The following is a 26,517-nucleotide window of genomic DNA, read 5'->3' as shown; positions in this document are numbered from 1 at the left end:
TCACAATCATGCATATTAATTTATCTCTTTCTGGGTGGTTACAAGCACTCTGCATCTTTTACATTGGCCATCGTATCATTTTTCATTAACATTTTAAGTAAAGTTCTCAAAGCAAAAATAAATAAAGCATAATATATGCACAGGACGTGCTGGTTAAATTTTCCAAGGGGCGGTTAGTGATCCTTATGTCACGGTCTTTCGTATCCGGGTTTGCTGATACCTAAAAACATATATTTATTTGTCAAGGTTACGTCCAGCTTGAAATTTAAAAGCTGCTTTAATTTGTGGTGGCTGACTAAAACAAATCTCTCCCTTTTGCATAAAATGCAAGTGATAGTTGTCGGATGCGTCGTGCGTTGGCAGCCGAATCAATTTGCGGGCGGACGCAGGGGGTGAATTAAAAGTTTGGCGCTGCTGCCGGGGATCGCGTTACAAATTTAAATGTATTCAGCGGAGAGCTGAGCGATGTTTTGATTAAAAGTCCCCTTGCTTAATAGAAAAGCCACCCTGCCACTGGCATGACGTGACACTTTCTGTTTTGCATATTATGAACTGGTGCGGTGGCTAATGTTGTCACTTTTGGAACAGGGGTGCGTTTGCTTTGCTCGTCTGCCTTGGACCGATCTCCGATTTTCCAGTCGTTTATCAGTGAGATTTTTTGTAAAATATAGTGAGAAAAATTAAAGTAGGTGCGTAAAACCATTATAAATTTAATTTTAATTTAGATCAAGCCATTTTTACGCAACGAAAGAATTTATTTTTGGTATATCTCCATCGTCCAATAGGGAGCTGTGTCAAAATTATCATAAAACCCCCACTTTCATTAGGAGTAAGTCGAGTAAGTGATATACAATTAATATGGTTAGAACCACAAACTATGCCCAACATAACTAAAGAGAAAGAGTAAAACAGAACGAGCCTTCACAATCGAGATGATCTTAATAGCTAAATTATGGCATTTTCTTTATTCATAATTTAATTTGTGGTTTCTTAAAGTAAAACAATTAGAATTTGTAAACAATAACTTATTTTTAAAATAACGAACTGATTGTGACGATTGGGTTGCAAAAAAAATGTGTAAAATATTACGTGCCACGAGGAGGGAACGACAGAAAATGGGAGTTTTGATGAAAATATTTGAGGCACTTTTCAAATAATTTATAACTAGTGTTTAGGCTAAACTGATGAAGTTTACTATTCACACAAAAGCGGATTCAAATAAATAGTCACGTCTACGGCGCGTTTCACCGCGAGAGCAAAGACGCACGCGGTCTCTGAGGCGCTGACTTGAAAAGAATCAGGAATTTGTGCGCTGAATAATTTAGTACTGATGAGATGAGATATGAACGTTTCACCATTTGAGCTGACCGATGGAATTCCTTAAATAAACAGTCATTCGCCGCGGCCGGGGTAAATAAATTTCAGCTTATGAATGTTATCAAAAACATAATCGAGTTTTTGTTTGAATAAAAAGTGGTCGCTCGTGGTGTGGGCCGGCTAATAAATGCTGCCGCGAGTGGAGGAGTTTTGAATAATAAAAGAGAATTACATGCCGTAATTTGTTGGGCGCTTTCATTTAATGAGGGAATACAAATATTCCTGCCGTGCTTTTTATGGTGCGTTAGCTCTTTATATCTACAAATGACCACAAAGCTTTCGTTCATATGACAAACACCTATTTTGAACACAATTCTGGAGGACGAGCATCGGAAACAATTGAATATAATGTCAGCCTCAGAACTAAAAAAGTGCATGATTTACCCTATTGATCTTTTTTACCTTTTTTATGAAAATATTTATTTTACCTGAAGCACTATCTAAAAATTAGGAAAAAGCTAATATTTCCCAGGTTGCCGTTTTAATTTTTGAATAAATGGGCTCAAAAGTTTGCATACTATCAGGTTGTGAGCTCTCGTTACTGGATATCTTGATTTCTTTCGCTAGAAGGAAAATTTACTTCATAAGTTGCACACCGTTGGATAGATTGAAACGAGAGGAATCGAAATCAAGAGAAAAAAATGGACAAAATTTTCATTTTTCGAGAAATTTGGCAAAATCTGAAATTTAATTGTTCATCCTCAGTTCTGATATGATTATTATTGTATGATACATAGCAGAGATAAAACAACAGCTAAATTTCACATTCAATAAACTCAATGAACTAATTTTTATAGTCAACAATACAAAATGTTCTGACATTGTTGGTCTGTAAAGCTCTACTTTATTTGTTACGTTTTCTCAAATGATTTGATTTATTTTTGCAGGTCTCGATTTTATGCGAAAACGCCATTTTTGCCAGGGTCAAATTTGGAAAGGAAGCGTTGGTGGTCCTTTCTACAACTTTCAGGAGCAGGGCATCCAAGGCGAGATAAAATTTATGTACGCAATGCCCGGACAAATTCCGCAAACAAAGTTTATCTCTGCAGAAGCCGCCGCGGCAGAGCATTAAAAAGCACGCCCATAAAACTATTTCATCTTTTTTATATCCTGCTTGTAATTGAACATAAAGGGCTGCTGCTGTGTAAATTGGCCTCGGCAGTGCCGCGCGTCTGACGATTTGCCTGCTATCGAGCCGCAATCTTCAAAGCAGAGGCGTTTTGTCATAAATTCAGAAGGCAGCCAATCGCAAACAAACAAAATGACGAACGGCCGACCGCTTTTATTGTTATTCGGCGTGCATTCAAAAGTTTTCAAGCACCCAGGCAGCGATAATTCAGCCAATATTATTACCATGCGCTCTGGGAGCTATCAAATTAGCATAAGCTACCGTTGGTACGCCGGAGAACAATGACTTCATACTTCAAAATTTTCTAGCCCGCGCCTAAAATTTCAAACGTTGAGATCAAACTAGATAGCCTTGCTGTGAGGGAGAGATTTATTTTTGATCCGAGTACATGGCCGTGGAAACAATTTCGCGGCAGTTTTGAAGAGCCCTTGATTTCGCAATGCAATGTGTATTCCGTGGCGCAAAACCTTTTTATGGCGCGTACACGTTTTTGACGCGGCGCAAAAAAATTCAGCCTACCTCACAGCGAGGTGCTAGAAGTATTCAGAAATCTTGTTTCATTGTTTAAATAAATTTTATTCTCTTGTTTTATTTCCAGCGAAATCAGTGGCATCTAAAGCAATTACCAAGAGGCTCTCTCGGTTCCAGCGAAGGCAAACATGCAGAATGTAAAGTCGGCTTCTGTGAACTGCCTCGTCCAAGACGCGTAGCCAAAGCAGGTGACCTCATCTCGTGCAGAAGCGAATCCTTCATCCTGCGAGTGATGCAACCGATCAAGAATTCTGTCCATTGAAATATTGCTCAATCAAAACTATGCAATAAACGCTGTATACTCACCGTAAAGTGCGTTTTTGCCTCCAGTTCAGCTCCCCTCGCTCTTTTCCTACCATGAGCGAAAACATCACCTTTTGGTAGCGCCGGTAGTCGAAATACAAGATTCCTTAATCAGATCGAAATAAATTTTGCACCTTTGAATCTTTTTAAATTTGTATCATCTCGACTACGCGAGCCGACTGCTACTTATTTTTTTCTCTCTTCCTTTCTTGTTCTCTAGTGCGACTCAGTCAGCATGAAATGGACTACTCTTCTTCAGCAGCAGCAGCAGCAGCAGGTACGTGACAAGTTTCAGAGAAAAGAATCACTAAGCGTCTGGCCACGCACCTTTTCTCTCAACACAGAAATTTACATCTCAAACAAAAGTCGAAAATAGTTTTCCTTATGGTTAAAACAAGAATAATTTTTCTTAGAGCTGGTAATTAAATAAAAAAATCTGGTTTAATTTTCTTCATAATTTATAGCGCTTCAAAGTGCGTGTTGTCCTTTTAAAGTAACATTATCAGACCGTTATTTGTTTTTGGTCAAACAACACGGGGCAGCTAAAAATTAAAATATTCAGACGGAATGACCCTCAGTCTGGATTTTGTACATTTTAGTCGTCGAAACAAATGACGCGTGTAACTGCTTTCACGAGTAAGAGAAACACTCTTGAATTTACGAGCAGCACACACTGTGCGTGAAAAGCAGTCGGATTAATTTATTATTATGAAAGTTGTTACTCGGAATAGTTGTTGAGACGGCAAAAAGCGGTAGCAAGATCACACCGTCGGCTTATTTTTCAGCTGCTGCACCACCTTTCTCGTTAAAAATCAAGTTTCCTAACGTGGAAATATCACAAGCAGGAATGCCTGTATCACTTCACGAACAATTACATTCTAAATTACCGCGCCGCTACCCGTGTCGTTGGTCCAGGCGGCTCTTGTTCATTCTTACCCAACCCATCCATTATTCAATTATCATTAACGACGCATGCACGCCTTGTTGCAAAAGCAGCTCATTATTATTTATGCACGTTGGGGTGCTTACTTTTAATTTCCGCGCGCGCACGCCAATAAGGAGCCGTTTTGTTTGCCTTCTTCGAGAAGACGATTCGAGAGTTGTTAACGATCGCCGTTGCCACCGACAGTGATCAATGCCGACTGATCTTATCGCGTTTAATCAATATTTATATACTTTATGAAATCCTGAATGATCGGCAAGAAAGTACGCTGTTCTATACGTGTACATTTTAAGATCAGTAAACAAGTGCTCAGAGTTGTTCTCTGCCTATCTTCTTTTCACCTATGACCTATGAGAAAAAACGTCGATAAATCGTTCGGGTATTTGTGACATTTTAATTTTAAAACATTTCATTTTAAATTTTTAATTAAATTTGTTCAGACACGTCTTAAATTATTAAGCGTGCAAATTCGATATTTTTAAAGGAAAGCTTTGCGGAAAAATTGTGAAAAATCTTTTTTACCTTTAATTGTAATATCTAAAAATTAAGAAAGAGCGTACAAAAATTGCCGGGTTAATACCGTCTAAATTTGTGAGTTAATCGGCTCAAAAGTTTGCATGCTTAAATCCCTATCGGCAATCACGATTTATTTCAAAATATGGGGAATTTTTCCTCAAAATGTGCACATTGAATATAGATCACGACGAGAGGGACCGAAGTCAAGCGAAAACATAATTTAATTTTAGATAAATTTGGCATAATCTGAAATTTGACTGTTTCTTGGTCCTGATTTTAATATTGCACATTAGAGATAAACTGTTGCTAAAATTCACAAACAATAAACTCAATGAACTACTCGCTTAAGTCGATAAAGCAAAGCGTTAATAAATTTTGGCCTGTAAAGCTCTACTTTAAAGTTATTTAGCTTGATACAGAGAGATGCGATCATCACTCTCCTCTCTTTTCTTTCTCACTGGCACGTGTTTAAACAAATGTAAAGGAATGCTTAGTGTTTACAAGAATAGGAAAACAGAGCAAGGAGAAAAGCAGAATAAATAATGACAAAGAAACCTACGCTGCATTGCGAAGATGAGCCGCAACTGTAGCAAATTTCAATGTTTCCTTGTAAATTTATTCTGCGTATTTAGAGCCGTAAAATTATTTCCAGTTTTTGAGAAGCACGTCTATAGCAATTTAAATCGCACCGTTCACCATTGCTCGTTTGCAAACATCGGTGACTCAATGTATTTGCAAATTCGCGTGTGCAAAACTGTTCTTGCGTGATATCGATGCATTTTTCCGAAGTCAAAGAGGAATTATTGTCATATTGGAGGGAGGCCATCAAAATACCAAAAGCTGTTAATTCAATTCTATGCACATGCACATGCAGATGCATAATATGCACAGTACAATGTACGGTTTCGCAAATCAATTTAAGGGGATCGTTGCCGCTATAAATTGGCATATTTCCTAAAGACTGTAAAATTTTCTAACTCCATTGTTAGCCTTGGCGATAACAATGATAATAAAGCAAAAATCTAAAAATTGCGTGAAATAATGCGGAGAGAAGAGCCTGGCATTACACGAAAACGTCATATCATTACTGTGGTATTCATGCCTCCACATCTGAGGGGGAAAGGTCCAATTTAATCGAATATAAGCGGAATTCCGCGCTCGAAGGTTGCCGAATTCATACAAAAGTAGCGTCAAAATCGACACGATTCGCTACGTGCGTACGTTCACAGCAGCGTTATTGCGGTTTTAATGATGCAGTCGGCCGAATGGCATTCGGAAAGCCAGCGTGACCGATTTCGTCAATCCACCCTAGACCGAGGGGGTGAGAGACAATTGCACATCGCCCTATCTAAATAGACATCTCGCTGTGTGGCCGTGCCAGAAAATAAATAATAAAATTACCAGCCAAGGAGCACAACAGGGATTTGTGTTGAGGATAAATAGCGGCGGGTGCTTTCGTTCTGGTGGGCGCAATTGCATTTATTTGCTCTCAGCCGGCCCTTGCTCTTATCTTTGCAGCGTAATTTCCTTCCCTGACAGCACTTATTCGACATGCTTGACATTGCTGATTCTTCCCATGCTCTTTTCCTGTACAAAATACTAATTTGATTTTTTTTAATCAGCATTTTTTTTATTTTTTAAATTGAATTTGGTCGTTTTATGATTGTTAACCTCATGGTAAATTTAATTTTTAACTTAAGCAGGTTAGGAAAGATAAAAAGCAGGAATGCATCATGTATCATTTTGCAATTAAATATAAAATATTGCATCTATCCATTTTTCGTTTGCTTTAATTTATCTAATTAAATATTTCTCTGCCTAACTCACCTACCTTATAAATTTCATTTGAAGTATTTTCCTATGGTACGACAATTAAGAACCTTGACACTTTACTCAATTTAACATAAACGCCCGCTCGGTTCATGGGCTAAAGCTCCATTGCGGTTATAAGTTTAAAAAGGCCATTGTTTGAACCAATTCGTTCAATTTTCCCTCGTGTCAGTCAAAATAAATTAAAGCAGATTGGGTGTTACTCTATAAAAGAATATGAATCATAAAATAAAATCTAAAAATCTTATTGTCCTGTAAAAGTATTTTTGTCATGGTGATTAAACAATGGAACAAACGGTATATAAAATCTTATTGCACCTCATAAATACGGTGCGTTTAAAGTTAATCTCACAATAAATGAATTTGAAGAATCGTTTCCAACCACGAAGACCTGAATGATACAATTTCTAGCCACGAAGATAAAAAGGGCATTTATACGCAAAGTGCGTGTTTACCTGCACTTTACCGAATGATAAAGCCGGCGTCACTTGGAAAAGAATCACAAGTAGTGACAAAAGTCTGGAAAAAATGAAGCAAAGCCGACCAAGACGATTTTTTTCGCATCCGCTCATAAATTTACGTAAGCAATCGCTGCCAATCGCTGCCGCTCGTGTGTCTATTTTTTTGTTATGACAGCGGGGCGAAAATGTAATAAATTGCGGTACTGTTTATTCAAGCTGATATTAAAAAGTGTGTTGCACTCGATTGACAGTTATTGCTTTTCGGCATGAAATCCGTCACGATTGGCTCTTCTTTTCTCCCGTCCGAATCGCGCGGCGTTTGTTTCGCTGTCACCGCGCTCATTTCCATGCCATTCATTATTCTCCCAGTCGCTTCCACCGACTGGTATCTGGGAAAAAATATAAATAAGCATGAAACAACGGAAATGAGCATTTATAAACAAACGTCGTGCTCGCCTGATCTCTGAAGATTATTACTACCTGTGATTGCGCGCGGTTCGAAATCGAACGTGAATGGCGGAAAAAACAAATTTTGTAATGCACCCACCGAAAACGTTTTTATACTGGAAGCCAGTATAAAGGCGAGCCTGCTGCGTTTTTGTTCCGTTGAAATGCAGAGAGCTTTAATTAAGGCTATAAATCTGGCGTAATTATATTCATACATGCACTTTAGAGCTGCAGGAGCGATTTGTCCCGCGCCAGATTAAATAAATCACCCTCAGCCCCTCCCGAATAATGTCAGCTAGGCCGTGAAATTTGCATTGCATTCCACGCTCGTTTTATTGCGGTCGAGGAGAGAAAATGTTACTCTGGCCTATTGACTAGAATAGTGGCATGTTTTGACACTTGAAGTGCTTATTCTAAATCAACAAACGAGTACCACGATCTTATGGTAATATATATAATGCAATCACATTTTAACTAGTTCAAGAATGATAATTGCTTTATTATCGCATCGCACAGTCAGAAAAAGAACTGGATGTATTCCATAAATTAAATCATTCATTAAAAAAGAATGTTTTTACATTTAGTGTTTTTGGTCAACTTATTTGTACAAAATGAAATAATCCACAGTTTCTTTCATCGGGAATTTTAGATAATTGACGACTACTTTATGTATTTCTGTCTTTCTTATTAGGTTTCTCATCAAACCACGCATTTTTAAGACTTTAAAGACCAATATCTGACTATTTTCTATCACTAAACCCCGTCTAAAATGCCTGGTGCACCCATGTTATCCGTTCGCGGTGTTATTGGGACCCGGGTTTCAGTATTCATATGTGCTAGCACAGTGCGCGCCCTTCTCGGCCCTCGGACAGGGATAAAAAAGTGAAAAAATAGTCGTCTTTTTGGTCGTGAAAACCGTCAAAAACTTTCAACGTGACTTTGAATTTGCATCCCTCAGTGAGCAAACTCGTTGCTGCTGGTTTTGCATAGCCCGATGAATTAAGCCATTTTCCCTGTTCACTCGATTTTTTTCTCTTTAGAAAAATATTATATCGCTTCGTATCCCTGTCAAATGCTGAATATACAGTTTTCTAAAGCACTTGTCGCGAAACACCCCTGAAAACGGATCCGTTTGCCCGTGCGCGCGGGTGATCAATCTGCTGTCCATTTGGTGCGTGCCAAAGTCCATGCCATCCTGCGTGTGACTGCTGCTGCCGGCCGTGTGGTGCAACTGGATTTTCAATACCGATCAATTACTCCTTGTCTTGGACAAACAAGCGGTCGTCTGTCCGTCCGTTTAATTCCTTGACAATCGAAAAAGGCAGCAAGTGCAGCTCGGCCGGCTGGCTCGCTTATTGCCGTGGCCGGCCGGCAGACCAGAGCATCCGTGCGCGATTAATTCAGATCGATTGCCAGGCTTTGCATCAACTGCAGTGGCGAGCGAGGGAGGATTCAATTAATGCACTTGCTCTCGCTGTGACTGACCTCATGAGAGACTCTTGTTTTATTCAGACTGCTTCAATATGCGTTAGCCTATGGTCAGCTGGATAATTTAATTTGATGGCTTAGCGGCGGATGAAAAATGTATTCGCAGTTGTTGTTCGTGTATCTCTTTTTTCTATTAATCTCTTATTTAGCCACTCCATGTACAAGAGCAAACAAGTCAACCTGGGAATACGAGTTTTTTTGCAAAAGGATAGTATAACAAGCTAATATTTTTCTCTTGCGGTACTGGTATTTTTTGTGCTGAGGGATGATTTTATTCCTCTTCAAACATTGTTTGAACTAGAAACCAATACAAAAAAATATTTTGAAGCCGTCTCTTCTTTCCCTAGAAGTGCTGATTACACCCTCGAATCGCGTGGGTCAACACTCGTACAACTGTTGATAATAACACTAGATTGCGTGCAAATAATAAAACTTGGCAACGCGCACAGCCTCCCTCTTTCACCCCCCGCATAGTAATAAATAGGCGGCGGGCGACACGCGGACATAAATTATTATCAGAAGCAGACAACTGGATTACAACTGCGTGTGTTGTCCTTCTCTCCTTTTGTGATGTGTGTACCGACCGACTGTATCTATTAGATTGTTTTGCGCTGGAGTGGCGCGCAATTAAAGCAATGAGCCGCGCAGAGCTGGCAGGAAAACATTGTTATTTATCCTGACTGCCGCCAGACTGACACATCGATGCAATTGAGAGAGCGAGAGAGAGCGAGAGAGAAAGAGAGAGAGCAATGCAGCGAGGGTGAGATCGGCAACACCAATTTTCGGGATGCTTTGATCATGACTTTGCAAAGATCTTCCCTGACCAGAGAAGTTCTTTTAACATTTGAGCATTGCCAATTTCCTGTTAGCAATAAACAATTTTTAAAAACGCACTTCCAGGCTATGCAAACACCAATAAAAACAAATATTAATTTGTTATTTAGTTAGTTGAGATGTTTTAGGCTCAACACTATAGTCAGAGAGGAATTTTATTTTGATTTATTAGATTAGACAAAATTTTAAAATATAATTAATTGTTAAAATTAATTTGAAAATAAGCCATAGTAAAATTATTTAAAAAAAAATACAACAGCCGTCATTTAAATCGCATCTGCCCTTTTTGCCATATCCAGGATTTTAAAAAAGAGTTGCTTTTAGATAATTTCATTTAAAGAATTCAATGTAAACCTTTTTTAATTTTAGAAAACAGATTTAAGATTCTCGAAACTTTTGCCATTGCTGACAAAATTTCAAATCAGAACCCGCAATTGTAAGAATTAGGACTGTTGTGTCGAATGGAAGCCTCTTCTCGTTTTCAATATTTTCATTTTTAAGAACTAAAATGTCCTCTGAAAAATGATACTCTTAATTTGTAATTGTAATTTAACATTTTCTATGCTCACAAAACTGCATTAAGAGTAGTGAAAATTTTCATTTTTGCTTTGAAAATAGTTTGTTTTGTTCAATTTCTGGAATTTCTGCAATATGAAACCACAAGCTTTTCAAATACACTTTCATCATTGTCAGTTATAGAAATTGCATGTAATCCAACGGTATTGTACTTAAAATAGACCTTGCGTTGGGTGCAAAGAACCACAAAGCGTACACCTTACAAGTGTCAACAACTACAGCGCGCGTGTGTATATATATAGTGTACATATATATCCAGTTATGATTTCTTCAATCCAGGGTGTTTGTTTGATTGCTGCTTGGGTGGTCAGAGCACGTCATTAATTTCACTCAATTTTCCCACAATCCTTTGGCCTATGGACGAAATTGAATCTGCCGGCGATTGAGTCATCATTTCGAACAATAGGTCAGGCTACGAGAGCAGCGAGCCGCTCTCTTTTGTGCATGTGTGTGTGTCGTGTCAATTGATACTTAAGTCGCGGGTCATTTGCTCGCGCCGCGTCTATATTTTGTTCTGTACACCTCGGTGCGTGCGTGAGAAGTCGCAGTTTCAGCCTCTCGCTCGCATTAACCAAGCAAACTCGCTCGCCTGCTCACTCACTTACACGTAACATGGACTCAGGGAGTGAGGCAAACGCACCGGCCGGCCAACACTCATTTGACAAGCTATCATTATTGCACTCTCGCTAAACTGACAGCCAATTGCTTTGCACCAGCTTAATTGATTTTATTTTATTTTTACAAGGAGGATGTTAAAATAGAGCCGATTGCTTTTTAGTGTTTATTCTTGGCATGTAAAGGTATTAGTTTATTTTAAAAAATTATCATTAGTACGAATGAGCTGAAGAAATGATTTAATTGCTGATTTCTCCCCTTATTCAACTGCAAAAACAAACGAAATCCCTTTTCACGTGAATTTTTTTGGTTTATTAATTCCTTTCGGACTCTTGAAATAAAAATATAATTTTATTGGCCAGATATAGAGATTAATATTGTTTAAAAATTGCGAGATGAAAGAGAAAGAATTTTTTCTGTAATCTACACTTGTGAGCGCAGAAACCTGCTCCAGGGCAAGAATGGTTAAATTACAGATTAGCGCAACTTTAAACTGAATGAAATTTCCATCAGCAAGAGGTTTGCAGTCTAGACTCTTTTGTTTGCATTCCTCTATTCAAATAAGTAGTAGTCGCTCTCGGCCGAGCAGAAGCGCGCGGCATCTGCGGAATAAAATATCTGCAGGCTGCCAAATCTGCGAAAGCGATCGCCAATGATCAATGAGCGGGGATTTTGCAACAGACAGAAGAATAAAGCATACAAAAAGACAAAGCTGCGACCAAAAGTCAACGAGCAGACTGCTTCTGATACTCTTTTCTTCTCCCTGGAGCTGCCGGAGACAAAAACGACAGGTCCTGAAACAGAGAAAAAAAGCAGCGGGCAGCAGCTACCGCGCGCAGATAGATACATTTATTAGAGAAGATCCGAGGCGAAATGAAAGAGCTGCGCCGACACCGCCACCGCCGCTCTCCCTGAAGAGTATATTTCAATTGGAATCATCAATTATGTAAATACATGTGTGGCTCTGATTAGAGTGGCTTCTAGTTTACACAACGCTATACGGACGTGAGAAAGAGCTGTAAATTTTGAAATCTTTTTTCAAGTTTAATCCATCTTTGTCATTACCTTTCAAAATTTGTGGTTAAGGATGATTGATTTGAAACAAAATACAAGATGTGAATTTTTAAAATATTCCATCATTTGCAATTCAATTTTCTATGGATATTAACAGACAAAGAGTTGATTGGTTAATAATTTTGTTAACTCATAAATTAAAAGCCTAAAATTCAGACCTAGACCGAATTCAGATTATTTTTCACACCCCTTTTCTCATCGCCGACTCAAACGCACCTGATGACAGTTGCTGATGAAGTGATTCCATCGACTTGATTGATTGGCGAGTGCTGAAAATTAATTTGCTCCTGGCGGCGTTTCCTTTCATTGGCACCGGAGAAGTAATTTTTTGTTCAGGAGGCGCGGCGCACAGCCAGAGAGCGAGAGGCTGCCGCTTCACAAGTGACACAAGAAGGGTGTGTCTTTTTTAATGAGAGCTCGCCTCGCAAATTATGGGAAAACGTGACACTTGCATCATAAACCCCGCCCCAGCATTTTTTCCGCCGCCATCTTTGGCATTCTTATCAAGTAGTGCGTTCAACCCTTGCACACTTTAGTCGGTGCGGCTGGCGTGTGCGGAGCTCGTTTTCGCCCTCCAGAGACTCGCGCATAAACCGATTTCCCAAATGGACTCGATCGCAAAGATTCTGCCACAAAATTTCATAATTTGTATCTGAAAATGCAATATTCTTCAAAGAATAGAGCAGCTTCTGGACACAAACTTGAGCTCCGACTTGAAATTTGTTTTTATTTTCTTTTTCATTTCTTGAATCATTGATACGATAAAAGATTTGAAAAGATGTTTCCGATTTAGATAATATGATTAGTATATGCACTGAAGTCTGCGTTAGTGAAATTAAATCATTGTTACAACCAAAATGCGAAGCTTTGTGGCTAGCCAAAAAGAAAGGACGTGAATGTGTTTCAATTAATGAGTATTTCTGTGAAGCAAACACCTTTGATGTTGAAAGAAATTTTGTCACAATCTATATAGGAGCAACAAATTATCACTTGACTGTAGAGCAATTCAAGAACTTGACAACTCTGCTGGAAACCTTTTTTGCTCCTTCAGCCTTTTTTGCTCCTCAGTGCAACATAAAAACACGTCCTGAGAGAGAGAGAGAGAGAGAGAGAGCTTTTCGCTGTCATCGCCACAAAATGAAAATGATGCCTGTTGGGTATTAGCATGTATAAAACAAAGAATGCATCTCCGTTACCCTTTCAACTTTCTTTAAAAAAACGTACTGCTTGTCATTGTAACTCTTAATTAATATGCCACTGATTAGCACTCTACATGCATAAGTTTTTAAGGAATATAATGTATCATATTCTGCTGGGAGGTTTATATTTCTGTTTATATTTTTAATTTGAATTTGTTGAAGAAATGAAAAAGGTTATCTTAAATTTGCTAACCTTTTCCTATTTTTTTTTATCTCAATGAGTTTTCTCTACTCATAGAAAATTAATTATGAAAGAAACATCAAGATTTTTATTTCCATTCAACAAATTGCTGTAGTCCAACTATATTATGATTTGCAATATATAGCCGCAGGACAGGGTTAATCCATAAAAATTTCGATTAGAATTATATTTTTCCACATTAACTCCTCCTCTTTGGACGATATTATCGATTAGTTTTTTGTTGCGTTTTTTTACCAAAATATGAAACTGTAATACGGTGCTTAATCAAATAAATATGCCGACCAAATAATGTATTGAATATATCTTGCGACAAACGTCATCTTTTCGTCTGTCTCTCTGGGGATACACAATCAAAACTCATAATCCCTCTCTTTACATCAATCACAATGAACTAAATCTTGCATACAAAGTCACTAATTCAAATCAAAGCTGAGAACATTTTGATTATGTTAATCAAAAATTATTTCCGACTTAAGCTAACATGAAACCACCTTTTTCTATAATCCAAAATGCAACCAGTGCGTATTTTTCATCTTTTGCTTTTATTTCAGCCATGCACCATCCACTTCTTCGTGCATGCTCTTCAAGCGTTAAACTTTAACTGAACAAGTCGCTTTGAATCGTCTGTAAAACATACTGTTCGCCCAGAGTTTACTTTCCTTTGTAATCGGCAGTGCCCATTCCACACGCAGAGAGAAGAGAGAGAGAGAGAGAGAGAGAGAGAGAGAGAGAGAGAGAGAGAGAGAGAATCAGCGAGAGTAGAGAGAAAAAGTCGAGTCTTGGTGCCGCTGGATGTCATTTGCAGCGCCGACCAACCCTCTGCGGGAGAGAGATCCAAAAGAGAGAGGAAGAATTGACCATGCAACCAGGCACACACACACATACACACAGAGGCAGCTTTTTGCTCATTCTAGTGTGTATTTTCGAGCCACCCTCATGCCTGCCTTGCCACCCCATCGATTTGTGTCCTGACAAGACCACCACCGCCATAGAACTACCCCCGCAGTGACTCTCTCTCTCTCCGCCGACTTTCCGTCCTCCCAGCTTTCTCTGGGCTATGCCAGGGAGATTGGACGGTCCAGAGAGGGGATGAAACAAGATTGCATTGACCCCAGCACCAGCTTTTGTGGCTCCCTGCGATATTAAGGCGCTTTTACTTATGTAATAATATGAAAAAGAGAAAGAGAGAAAAGGAACGCGAGCAGGAAAATTGTAAAACCGGCCACGCGGCGATTTTGTACGCGCGAAACGCTGCAATGTGTTCTTCTTCAACTCGAAACGCCACCCACGGTTATTTAGATAGATAGGCCTTGGGGCGGCGAATCATTGCGGCGCCCCTCTCACCCGGGTCTTGTCTGCCTTGATCTGGGATTTCCTGGATGTTATTAAATTCCATTCAGGATTTAGAGATTGACAAGTCGGAAATTCGGCTCAATTATTAATTGCTGTTGAGCTCGTTGTTAGGACATTTATATGCAAGTTTCTTGTGTATTGGTGAAAATGCTCTGTAGCAAAAATCGTCAAAAAAATGGTAATAACCTCTACAAATTACTACACCCCTGCATATTATTCACCATATCATATAAATCCCAACGTAAGAAGATTTAAAATTTCAGCATTTTTCAACTTTTTTGAGTAATCTTTGAAAAGATTTTCATACTTGAGCGGGTTTTTTGATCCCAAAATTTAACATTTAAAATATTTTCATCAGTTAGAAATAGAGCCTAGCCATGTGGAACTATTTCTGATAGAAACCCAATCTCACAATTAAATATTTTACTCATACAAAAAAATATTAATGTGTATAGTTGTATAGTAGCAATTTATATTTGCTTATCAAATCTCTCACGTCTGCCAGAAACGCCTTTGCTTTTAAAATGACAGAAGATTAGTATTCCGTTGGAGTATTATCAGAGTAATTCGATAAAAAGCAAACAGCGTGGAATTTCCGATCTCTGCGGCGATGAACAAGATTTGTAAAACGAGCAGCTAAATCAGCGAGGCGGCAGCCACGCGGTATGCTACCGCTGCTTGAGTTTTTTGCTTGATTTAATGTGATTTTACGGCAGCGGAGCAGGTTGCTTCTGCAATGCATAAATAGGCCAGTATTCATGACGGATAATCATTTTATTTAATAAATCCCAGCCGCATTAGTTAAAGAGAGAGTCCGCTGGGAGCTTATAGGGATGAAAGCAGCACACAGCATCAGCAGCCGCGAGAGAGAGAGAGAGAGAGAGAGAGAGAGAGAGAGAGAGAGAGAGAGAGAGACTCGCTATTTGCTGAGGGCGAATGTGAGCGGAATTCTCATCTTATTATTGATGATTCCACTCTGGCTGGGTGCTATACCCCTGGCCATTTCAGCTCATGCACTGACCCTGATTTATCTAATTACGCAGCACACACTGACTGAACAATAACACAGGAAATGTAATCAAACAAGGCGTCGGCTTTCAACCCCTTCTCACCAGAGGTAGTAAAGTAAAACAGAAATGACAAAATTTAATTTTTGTGTTGAACAATATTTATTTTCCTTTAAAGTATACCTTAAAAAATGTTTGACGACGACGCGTGTGATCTGCAAAGTGTACCGAGCAGAATCTCGTCTTCGGTTTTTGCGTGGCGAGACGCGGTTAAATGCGAGACCAACTCTCCGCTCGGCTGCGAGATGAAGATGCTGTAGTTCCAGTGGACAACTCCAGGGGTCAGATAAACGCAGGCGACACCAGACCACAGCTCCCTGACGATTGGGCAGTTGACCATTTGACTGCTGCGACTTTTCGGTATTGACCCGTAGGCGACACAGCCGCTACCAGAGCCCCTATTCCCGCTCTCAGCTCTGGGAGCGAACCATTGCATTTTATGTGCCGCCAGAAGATCGTAATTGAAAATGTTCCTTTTATACAAAATTTCCCTTCATTTTCGGGTTAAACAAAGCGGACATTGTTGCTAAAAAATTAATAACTGTCTACTAACATGCTCTTGAGAATTTTGCAATTGCGAAAGCTGACTGAATTATATGCTAATTTTTGCTACACTTCATCAAATAATTTTTACTAAGACGCCGGAAAAACTGTATTACAAAATTCACGGTAAAATTCCCATCGAAAAGAAAAAAATCGCAGTTGAGCGGAAATTTAATGGATCTACCGCCGCTTTTTCGGCGGAAGTGGACTGCTGCAGCATCTTGCTTGATAAAATCGACTGGGTCTTTTCATGAGCCACTAAAAGGAGCACAAACACATTTTTTGCGCACCTCGCCAAACCGAGTACTCGCGGAATAAACGTGAAAGGGCAGTGAGGCCTGCCAAGCTCGACCGACCAGGTAGGCAACCTGCACAACAGCGGAACCGGCCTGCCGGTAAATATACTGCGAGTAAAACCCAGAAAAAATCAACTTAAGATTCAAACGGACCGGCCGAACTTTGTCCCTGGCGATTGAATGTATGCAGAGTAGCAATCTCACAGTTACGCACTGTCCTGCGTGGCCTTTATAAGGCTTTTTGAGCGTGGGGCGGCTGAAATTCGTGCAGGTAGAGCAGAAAGAGAACGAGCCACAGGGCGATCAAAGGGATGGCGGTTGAAGGTGGTGCGGTGGATTGGAGGCCGGACGACCTGTAATCTCAGCTTTATTAGTGGCAAGTGGCCACTCTCCAGCCCGCTCGCCCGCTGCTGTCCGTGTATATTTAAAAGCAGCAAATGAACGAGCAGGCACGATGAAAATATTTATTCAAGTAAAGCTGCTTTCATCAAACCGACGATATTCTCGAGCTAAAAAGCTGCTTTTTGGTGAACCACACGAGCTGCTCGAGTTTATTCTGCGAAAGCCAGCGCCAGTCTCGCCGGCTTTATTTCGTCCGTGGAGCAGAGGCATTTATAAACAAATGTACTAGCCGTACACACGCATTAATATTCGCCACCGCGCGCTTGTGTTTATTTGTGTATTTCACAGTATTTGCCACTCTGCGTTGAGGTGAACAGCTCGGAAAATAACCGCAAAATGTAGACATCGCCGCAAGGTTTATCAGGCCTTTGAATATAATACACATAATTTGCTTTGAGACATTAATGATCTGCAAGAAAAGAACTGAAAATTTCAAAATTATTCCTCAATTTCGTTGTTGGAAGAAGATTGAGACTATGCGAATTCCTGGAAAATCCTTGTTGACAGTGCATGAACTCACCTTTTAAGAGTCAGTGGAAGCCCAAATTGATTTAAGTAGCAATGTAAATGTTTTAGAAAAGTGGCTGCAAAGTAGCCTGCTTTTCAAATGGTGAGGACTATCTCCTTATTTGAAATCCTATTTTATTTTACAACAGCAAAGAGTTTCCCTTAAGGTTTTCATACACTGTTGGATAAATCTTGACGAGAGGAATCGAAATCCGCTTAAAAATGTGGCCAAGCAATGTAAATTTCGGAGAAAATTTTAAAATTTTACTGCATCAAGGTACTTTTTATTATTTATATTTGTATAGAACAAATTTTGCATCGATCAACTGCTTATACGCCAATTTTGAGTCTGGATTCATAATAAAAAAAAACTATATTTGCAGTAGATAGTTTATTCCTTCTTGTGAAGTCCTTTCGACTCCATTTTGAAAGCATTAAAATGCAAAAGAAGCGATTCAAAATTGAAATGTGTCCATCAAGTCTGGGAGCTTGAATGTCACGTATTCCAACAAGCTGATGTTGGTCTATAACCGAGAGAACAGCTTCTGTGAGACTAATCATAACTAAACATCGTCTGTGTGGCCAGTGTCTGTCAATAAACAGCGAAACGTGAGCCGCATATTAATCAGCACTCACCGCGCGCGCTCTAACCTATTGCTAGAGCCGTATATAATTATTACTCCCTGATGAACTGATGTGCTTTCTCGTGGAAGCGGTTCGCTAAACTTGGGGAAATTTGATTCACAAATTACTTTTCAAAGATCATGTAATTTATCAGTGAATTAAACGGTTTGCAACATATATAATACACACAAATTTTGACGTAGTTCTTGGACTACAAATTTAAATAATAGCAGTTTCTTCTACTTTTCCATTGAATTCATCTCTTGCAAGAGAAAAAGGAATTTCTTCTCAACACTATATTTATTCTAGAGCTGAGTCGTTTCCAAGGTTGAGCGAATCAAGCTTTGTTTTTACTGCGAAAGGATCATTTCTCCTAACGAGATGGAGGAGTTCTCTGCAGACGATAATTGAAATGCAACACACACTGATTTGCCTTTTCGGGTCGTCCACCCTGGTACTTATTCTTGGCCGCAAAATCAACAGTCCGGCGCAGCGTGCTGCAAGCAAGAGCCGGCCGGCCGTGTTTGCTCAGGAGGAGTGGACCACCGCGCCGCCGCCAGATAAAATTATTCCAATTGGCACAAGCAGATACACACACACACGAGCTCTCCGACGGACGGTCCGCCGTCCAGGATAACTCAATTACCTTAATGATGCATGTGGAGAGATATACGTGACTTATTTCCATTCACGACCGCTGCCATTCAAATATAAAGCTGCAGCGCCGAACGTGGGTGCGTCGCAAAATGAGCACCACCTGCAATTACACGCGGAAAGCATGTTGCAGCCCGAAAACAGATCCATTCATCTGATTTAAAGTTTTTTCATATTCCGCAAATCACATAAAAATTTGAATTTTAATTTTGCCGAGAGTTGATTTCATTCTAAAAGGTCTGCTTAATCAAGGGGATAAAATATTGTCTCTATTTTTTCAATTATAAATTGATTGAATGTTTAAAACAGTCATTACCATGTTATTTATTTAATTTATGTCTTAAATATTTGGAATTTATTTTATATGGTATTGTAGGGTTGAAAAAAAACACGTTAGGAGTGCAACATACGTTTTACCGTGCATTGAAACTAAAGTGTACATCAGCCCACGTCCACCACCGCATCATTTGCGTTGATTGGCTCAATTTTTTCCTGTATCAAAATATCGCTGTTCTCCTTGCTTCGCAGACATATTTATAAATTTTGCACAGCTCCAAATTAGAATGAAAAAAAATCAGTCTGCGTCGGAAATGTGCTTTTGTGGTCGGTTCTTGATAATTGCGAAGCGGGTGGTCACCGAGCAGAAAAAGCCGGCTGAAATCGCCTGGAGCACTCGCTATTGTGAGCTCTTCAAGTCAAAAGGCCAACTATGTGTCCGCACAAAAATTTGTTCCTTCCGCACGTATTATGATGCTCACCCTTCGTTGCCGGCCGCTTCTGCTATACACATGCAAATTTCAACGCAAGGGACGACATCACGGAAATACGCGCGTTTTCTTTTAATTTCGATTTTTCGTGGTTAAGTTTTCCTCCCCGGTTAAAAGCACCCGCTGAAGTAATTACGCCGGCTTTGTAATGTATTGTGCGGACTTAACAAGCCTCTAAAAACGTCTTCTGCGGAACTCTTGAGCAATTCCAGCAAGCTCTTGTGTTTTAACCCCATAAACCAGCTAGCTCTCTCAAGACAGTGGCTCTGCTTTTAATTATTGTCTCGAAGGGCAGTCGCCACACTTCCTTGCGCGCCACGCGGATAATTTATGCCCTCTTCCTTTGCAAATAATGTGTACATACATATACTTCGCGCTGGCGTCGCGCACTGTAACACTGCAGCTTATGAGAGCAGAGCAAAGCGAATAATAATAATAATGGACCTTCCTTATATCTCCGCTCAGTTTGACTGCGTCTGGTAAAAACTAACTGGAGTTGCAGTTTATTTCAGTCCAATTCTGAGACAGTCAAGTTTATTGACGCTCTCTGCATTCCTATAAAAAAAATCATTTCACAAACAGAAGAATGATTGTTGGAAGATGCAATCTTAAGAGAGCCGGAATGTGTTGAAAGAGTCCAAGTCGCACACCATATCTTGCTATCAGCGCCAATAAAATTTTTTTAATTCAAATGATGAGAATAGAATTTTTATATTATATCTGATCTTCTGAATCGTCTTTTTTTCGGATGAGCTTAAAATTTTTCTAAAAATCGATCTTTCAATTTATGTACTATGCATTTGAAAATGAAATTTTTAGTAAATCATTTCAGGCCATGACGAAATGTTATATTATTTAAAATTCAGATTAAAATTCATGCATACCAGTAGGCAACCACGATTTTAAATGCAAGTACGATATTACTGTCAATTTTTTCTTTTTTTCGCATGCTGCGAACGATTTTGAAAATTTATTGATTTTTTATTATTTTTGCAAATAACTTTTTTTTAGGAAATTAATTATAAAACATAGCAGGTTCAGTCCAATCCGAAGAATTAGCGGCTGGTGCTTATCAACTGCAACAAGGCAGCTCTAATTATTTACACTTATGCACTAAACATTTACGGAAAAAATTGAGGTTTGTGAGAGTCTCTGTTCATTAACAACCTTTAGTTTTTTTTTACAACATTTTTGTCGACTTACAATTAGGTCATTTAATTCACTTGGTAGCATGTTCCACAGTCTCGGTAAAATGCATTCGGAGGTTCTATTGAAATATTTATTATTTAACATTAAATTGGTTCAAATCGTTGAGAAAAGTGTCCTCGTTGCATAATATTGTATTATTTTGAAAGCTAGTTTTAGCAAAACACAATCCACTCATTTCTGGGGTCAATCTATTCTGATTTCAGAGATTTAGTTGAAAATTTATATTCAAAAAATCATTTTACTTCAAAAATTAGGAATCATTTAGACAAACATTTTATAATTAAACGAGTATTGATAACTTTAAGCTAATTAAAGGAGACCTGAAAAAGTAAATTAGCGCAATCTGGGAGGCAACAGCTGGTAAAAATGTTTAAAGCTTTAAAACTCACGCATATTTCCTTTGGAAAGGGAGGAGTGAATCCATTGAATCACTTTTCTCTTTTCGAGTTTTGTGCATTTTGGGCTGATCTTGTACACCAAGTAAAGGAGGGTGAAATATTCAAAGCACCCTTCCAAAATCGTAAAAAAGGGGGTGAGTAATACTTTGCGAAAATATCCTAATCCAGCTGAAAGCAAACAGTGTAAGAAAGAGAGAATGCACGCGCTCTTTATTCATTTCGGAGGTGCTGAGAGATACACTGTGCGAGAAGGGCCCTTTAAAAAAGAAGAAGAGAAGCAAAAAATAGAGCGGGCCGAGAGCTGCAAAGAAAAGAAAAGAAAGACTTCCTGTGCAATAATATGAATTGTTATTACGCTCCACCAAGCTAAATAACAAATGTAAGAGCTGTAGTTTTTGGCACACACAAAAATACCCGCAGCAGCGGCGGCGGCGGCGGCAGAGAAAAAGTTTTTCTCTCCGCTGGCGGAAACATAAACGTAATCTTTTTTATTATGCCACTGAATTTAAGATGCTGGAATAAAAAGCAGGAGAGAGAGAGAAGAGGCGGTTTGCAAGAACACGAGGCAAGAGGGTGGTATAATTTGCCTAATTCTCCCCCTACTTTGCATACCTCCTCTTTCACAAAAACCCACAAGGAGTGGCTCTGTATTTTCGGCAACCCTTGATCTTTATTCTTTATAGACCCCATGTCCTTTTTTAGCATCTTGAATTTCAGCATCTACAATTTAAAGCAGTGGCTTGTACGTATATAGTCTGTATGGCACCCGGCGAAGGGTCTTGTGTTCAATTGAATATTGCCAGTCGTGCACAGCATATATATATACTACACGATGGGATCATTTTACTGCGGATTTAGTTCTTGCAATATTAGTGTCCACTTTATTAAATGACAGTTTTTTTCAACTTAAAATTAAATCATTACTATAGCATATGATATCGAAAAAAATGTAAAAAATTTAAGCTATAATCTCTTGGCAGTGATAATTTAATTAGTTTTAAAATTAGGCTGCAAAATCAGGATTTTCAAAATAACGAAATAAACACTATCCAAAGACTTGATTAGGGTGTTGCTAATTTGAATTGCTTTTTAACTGACCATTATAATATTTTTCTACTCAATTCCAATTATAAATTAGAATGTTTACCAACGAGAAACGTAATCAACTTCAAAACTGATACAAATACAAAACAATAGGTACAAAGTCCCTTTTTTAAATTAAAAATTACAAAAGCCAGTAACTCATTTTTTAAGAGTCTTCTCCACAAATTATACAACAGGGGCAAATAATGGAAACAGTTGGTGGTCAACCCGCGGAAGTGCAGTTTACAGCCCTTTAGGAAAGGATGTGCTGACCAATTAATTAATTTTTAGGGGAAGGGTAAAACGAAACAACACAAATCACTCATAGTCGGGTATTGAAAAAAGATAAAATAAAAATACAATTCCGTACTTACAATAATTTTATATCAGATTAGAATTATAAAACATATTTTTTATTTTAATAACCATTAGGCGTTCACTATCACACCACAAAGGCTCAAATCTGATGACGTATTCTGAAGAAAGTAAAACCCAGAAATAATGCAAAGATAGTTAACTATCCTCTTTGTGCGATCATATACCTCTCGGCTGTTTATCTGATTATCTCTTGGGTGTACGTGAGAGTTAGTTGCGCGCTGAAACTTCACCTCGCAGCTTCCAACTCTCAACGAGTCAAACGATCGAGAAGGAAGAGAGTATAATCGGTGATTTATTCTCAGCGAAGAAAAGCAGAGGAGATAGATGGTGAGTAATTGTCGGCGGCGGCGGCGGCGGCGGCGGCGGCGGATGGAGCGGACTTGCAAGAAAGAGCTGCGCTGTTGGTTGTATTTCCAGTAGCCGCGGCGAGGTGATGCTTGTAAGCGAGAAAGAAAATGCGGGATCCGCGAACAATGCACAACCGACAATTAATCGAGCAGCAGCAGCTGCATGTATTAAATAACTTCAAGGGAGCCGCGCTCTTTCTTTTCACTCCGCGGGGCCGAGTGTGTGTATGTGTAGTTTATTTTCTCAACAGCGATCTTGCAGCGAAAATGGCATATTGTCTTTTCACAAACAAACAATAGTCTCGATTATTAATTATCCCATTCGCGGCGGCTCTTTCTTTCTTCTCGGCGCGCCGCCTGCCACACTAGCTGCTCGAGAGGAAATTCTTGCCCGCAAGACAAGCTCTAATTTGCTGTCACCTACTTTCAATCAAAGCATAGCGCAACAAATTTGATCAGAAAAACACTCTCGGATTGATTTATCAGTAATAATTTTTTTTTTGATACTATATTGTGATGTCAAATATACATTTATTTGATAAAAATCATAAAATAATTTTTGTAATTTTAAATTATTTTAAGAATCACCTTGTACAAAAGAAGGATTTGAAAATTGCACACATAGAACTACTCATATTTAGCATTCCACTTATGTACAGCTCATACCTAGAGCTCATATAATCGAAAAGGTAAAGCTGAAGTATCATATTTCATTTTCTAAAAACAAGATTGTATTTGGTTTACTTAGTTTTATATACCTCAGTTCTTTTACTGTAAAGCTTCCAAATATAAAATGAGATGCAACAAGAACTACTTATTTCAATTAAATGAGTTGGTCTTACCAACATTAGTTGCCCATAGAAAATTTATAAATAATTTTCAAACTAATTGTAACACAAAAATAACAAATAAATTAAACCAGAATTTAAAAAAGTATAAAACAGCTCAGAAAACCATTAAAAACGTGTTTAAAACAATTTTAAAGATAAATAATTAAGTTTAAAATTAAAGAATTAATATTTTAAAATTTGTAAAATAACAAAATAAGCAAAAGATATAAAACAATTATTAAGTAAATTGTCATTTAAAAAATATTTATTTAAGAGCTTCAGAAGTCGAATACACGTAGATTTTCTGTGTTCAAGACGAGAAGAGGGTGGCGAGAAAACGCTGCGCGCTAATATGCAAATCGAATGCGCGAAGAAAGCGGCTGGAGAACAAAGCAGCGTGCTAATTGTCGTCGAGGAAGATGGCGGAAGTGGTTTTTCTCGTGGCTGCATTTGGGTGGGCAAGGGTGCGCCTGCAGGGAGAAGAAAGGGCCGCCACCGCCGCCGCTGCAGCCGCCGCCGCCACCACGCCGAGGGTGGTTCGCGTGTCGTGCAGCATCGCGAAGACAACACAACAAAAGTGAGCGCCGAGGATTATCTGGGTGATGCTGCGCTGCTTCCTGGCTGTTTGGCGCCTCTATCTGTGGCTCGCTTGTTTTGTTGTTCTCTCTTGTTATCGCATCCATAAGGGTTGGCTGGCCGCGCAGAAATGTGGGTGGCTTGGGGGCGGATGACGGCAGTGGCAGCGGCGGCGGCAGCGGCAGCTCGGTGGTGGGAAAACCGCAGCAACCGCCAAGAGCAGAAGCAGCGCTAGAATAACATAATAATCTTATCTCGCGCGGGTAATCTAAGAGGGTGATGACATGAAAGAGATCCCACTGAAATCCTGCTTTGTGCCTCCGCGTTTCAAGACGCTCTCCTAATAGCAGCATAGTCGAATAGCAAACCTGCACACGATTGCGGCGGCGGCGGCTTTCTTAGAAAGTTTTTTCTTTCGTTTATTAATCACGATCTTCATCGATTCTGTTCTGTATCATCCGCGACAATCTGTTGGAGCGGATGTTTAAATCCATTGTGGACTACACATCATTGCCAAAATATACAAACTATGAATTCAAACCAAGTGCTCAAAAGATTTTCTTATCAACCTGAAGAACTTTTTTGTGAACAGATGTGTCTGTATATAATTTACTTACAAAACTTTTTACAAACTCGCCATGTTCCCTCCAGACTTTAATGATTTTAATTCACATCTGGACTAACATGCAATTTTGATGGGGGATAAACCAAATTAATAAAACCAAATGGCAACAATGGCTCACAAATGCAGGAGGCTGAAATATATTTTAACATTTTTTCAGAGGACTGAATACAGTTTTTTATGATAAACCGAAAAAACGATGAGTTAAATTTTATTAAAATTTTGGAATAGGCGACCACTCGAGGTTGTATCCATGTTTAATATTATATGAAACTAGGCTTCATCCTCGTATAGTTTAAAATAATTCATCGTTTTAATCCTCGACCAGTTTTGACGTCATCAAGTACATCCTGGTTCCATTTATATTAAACTAACTTTTGTTGTTTTATCAATCATTTGGTTTCTTGCAAATATTTTAACAAATTCTCATAGCCTTTATACTTAATGAAAAAGTCATCAATGAAGCAACGATCATGATTGCAATTGTGAAGATCTACCTTTGCATTCATTCCTCTCGACAATTTATTACGCAAAGTTCTGGCTAAACGACAAAAATCCAACGGCCTGTTTAAAGCTGTATAGAGTTTTCTTCCTTGTCAACCACCCCTATAATCTTTTGGTACCAGCTATTGCAACAAGGCAGCGATTTCCGGTCTTATGCAATTATTTTTGGAGCACGTGATTCTCTTGTGTGTGCGTAGCAATTAAAGTTGCATGATGTTCAAGCCTGTCATTTTTTAAAAGCAATATAATACATTTTGCTGTTGAAGCGCACGTGACTCGTCGAATGAATGGGTATCGTATCAATACGGTCAACATTTCCACGTGAAACCTGCAAGCAATGTCATTGTCCCTTCGCGCACATTATGTTCTTCGTGTTGACATTTTTACGAACTGCGCAGCGCCCGTTACAAAAACACAAACCGTTCTCAATGGCGAACAAAACGGCGTGAGCAAAAAGGTCAGCCTGCTGTTTATCTAATTTGTAAAGTGTATTATATGGCATTGTGTGTCTTCGTACAAAGGAGAGCGATGCAAATGACAATAGCAATAAATTGGTGATGACGAAAAGGAAGCATGGGCCACTTGCGCCTTGAACAATGAGCGACAAATAATGATGAGATACGAAAAAGCGGTGTTTTGTTTGCAAAGGGTGTCATCATCATCACCGCCGCGAGTAATGACACGACAATTTGCCGCAAACACGCAATTTGACACGGCGGAATGACACTCGAAATCACCTTGATGCGCTTGTAATGACACCAAAATGTGGTGACCAGAACGTATTTGAGAAATGTAATGCCTAGCCAATGCCATTCGAATTGCAAAAAGAGCG

At 39.1% G+C, this 26,517-nt stretch overlaps 1 long non-coding RNA gene across 1 annotated transcript; it reads left to right on the top strand.

Moving 5' to 3' along the window:
* The first annotated feature begins 2,229 nt into the window (after positions 1-2,229).
* LOC135936829 (uncharacterized) lies at positions 2,230-3,349 on the top strand. The gene is made up of 2 exons (XR_010574397.1): positions 2,230-2,379; positions 3,105-3,349. It is a non-coding gene; the product is annotated as an uncharacterized LOC135936829 (long non-coding RNA).
* Positions 3,350-26,517: the final 23,168 nt, after the last annotated feature.

Source organism: Cloeon dipterum, chromosome 2 (genome assembly GCF_949628265.1).
Source record: "Cloeon dipterum chromosome 2, ieCloDipt1.1, whole genome shotgun sequence".
NCBI classification, from domain to species: Eukaryota; Metazoa; Arthropoda; class Insecta; order Ephemeroptera; family Baetidae; genus Cloeon; species Cloeon dipterum.
The sequence above is the reverse complement of the archived record's forward strand: the minus strand, read 5'-3'. Positions and strand labels throughout refer to the sequence as shown.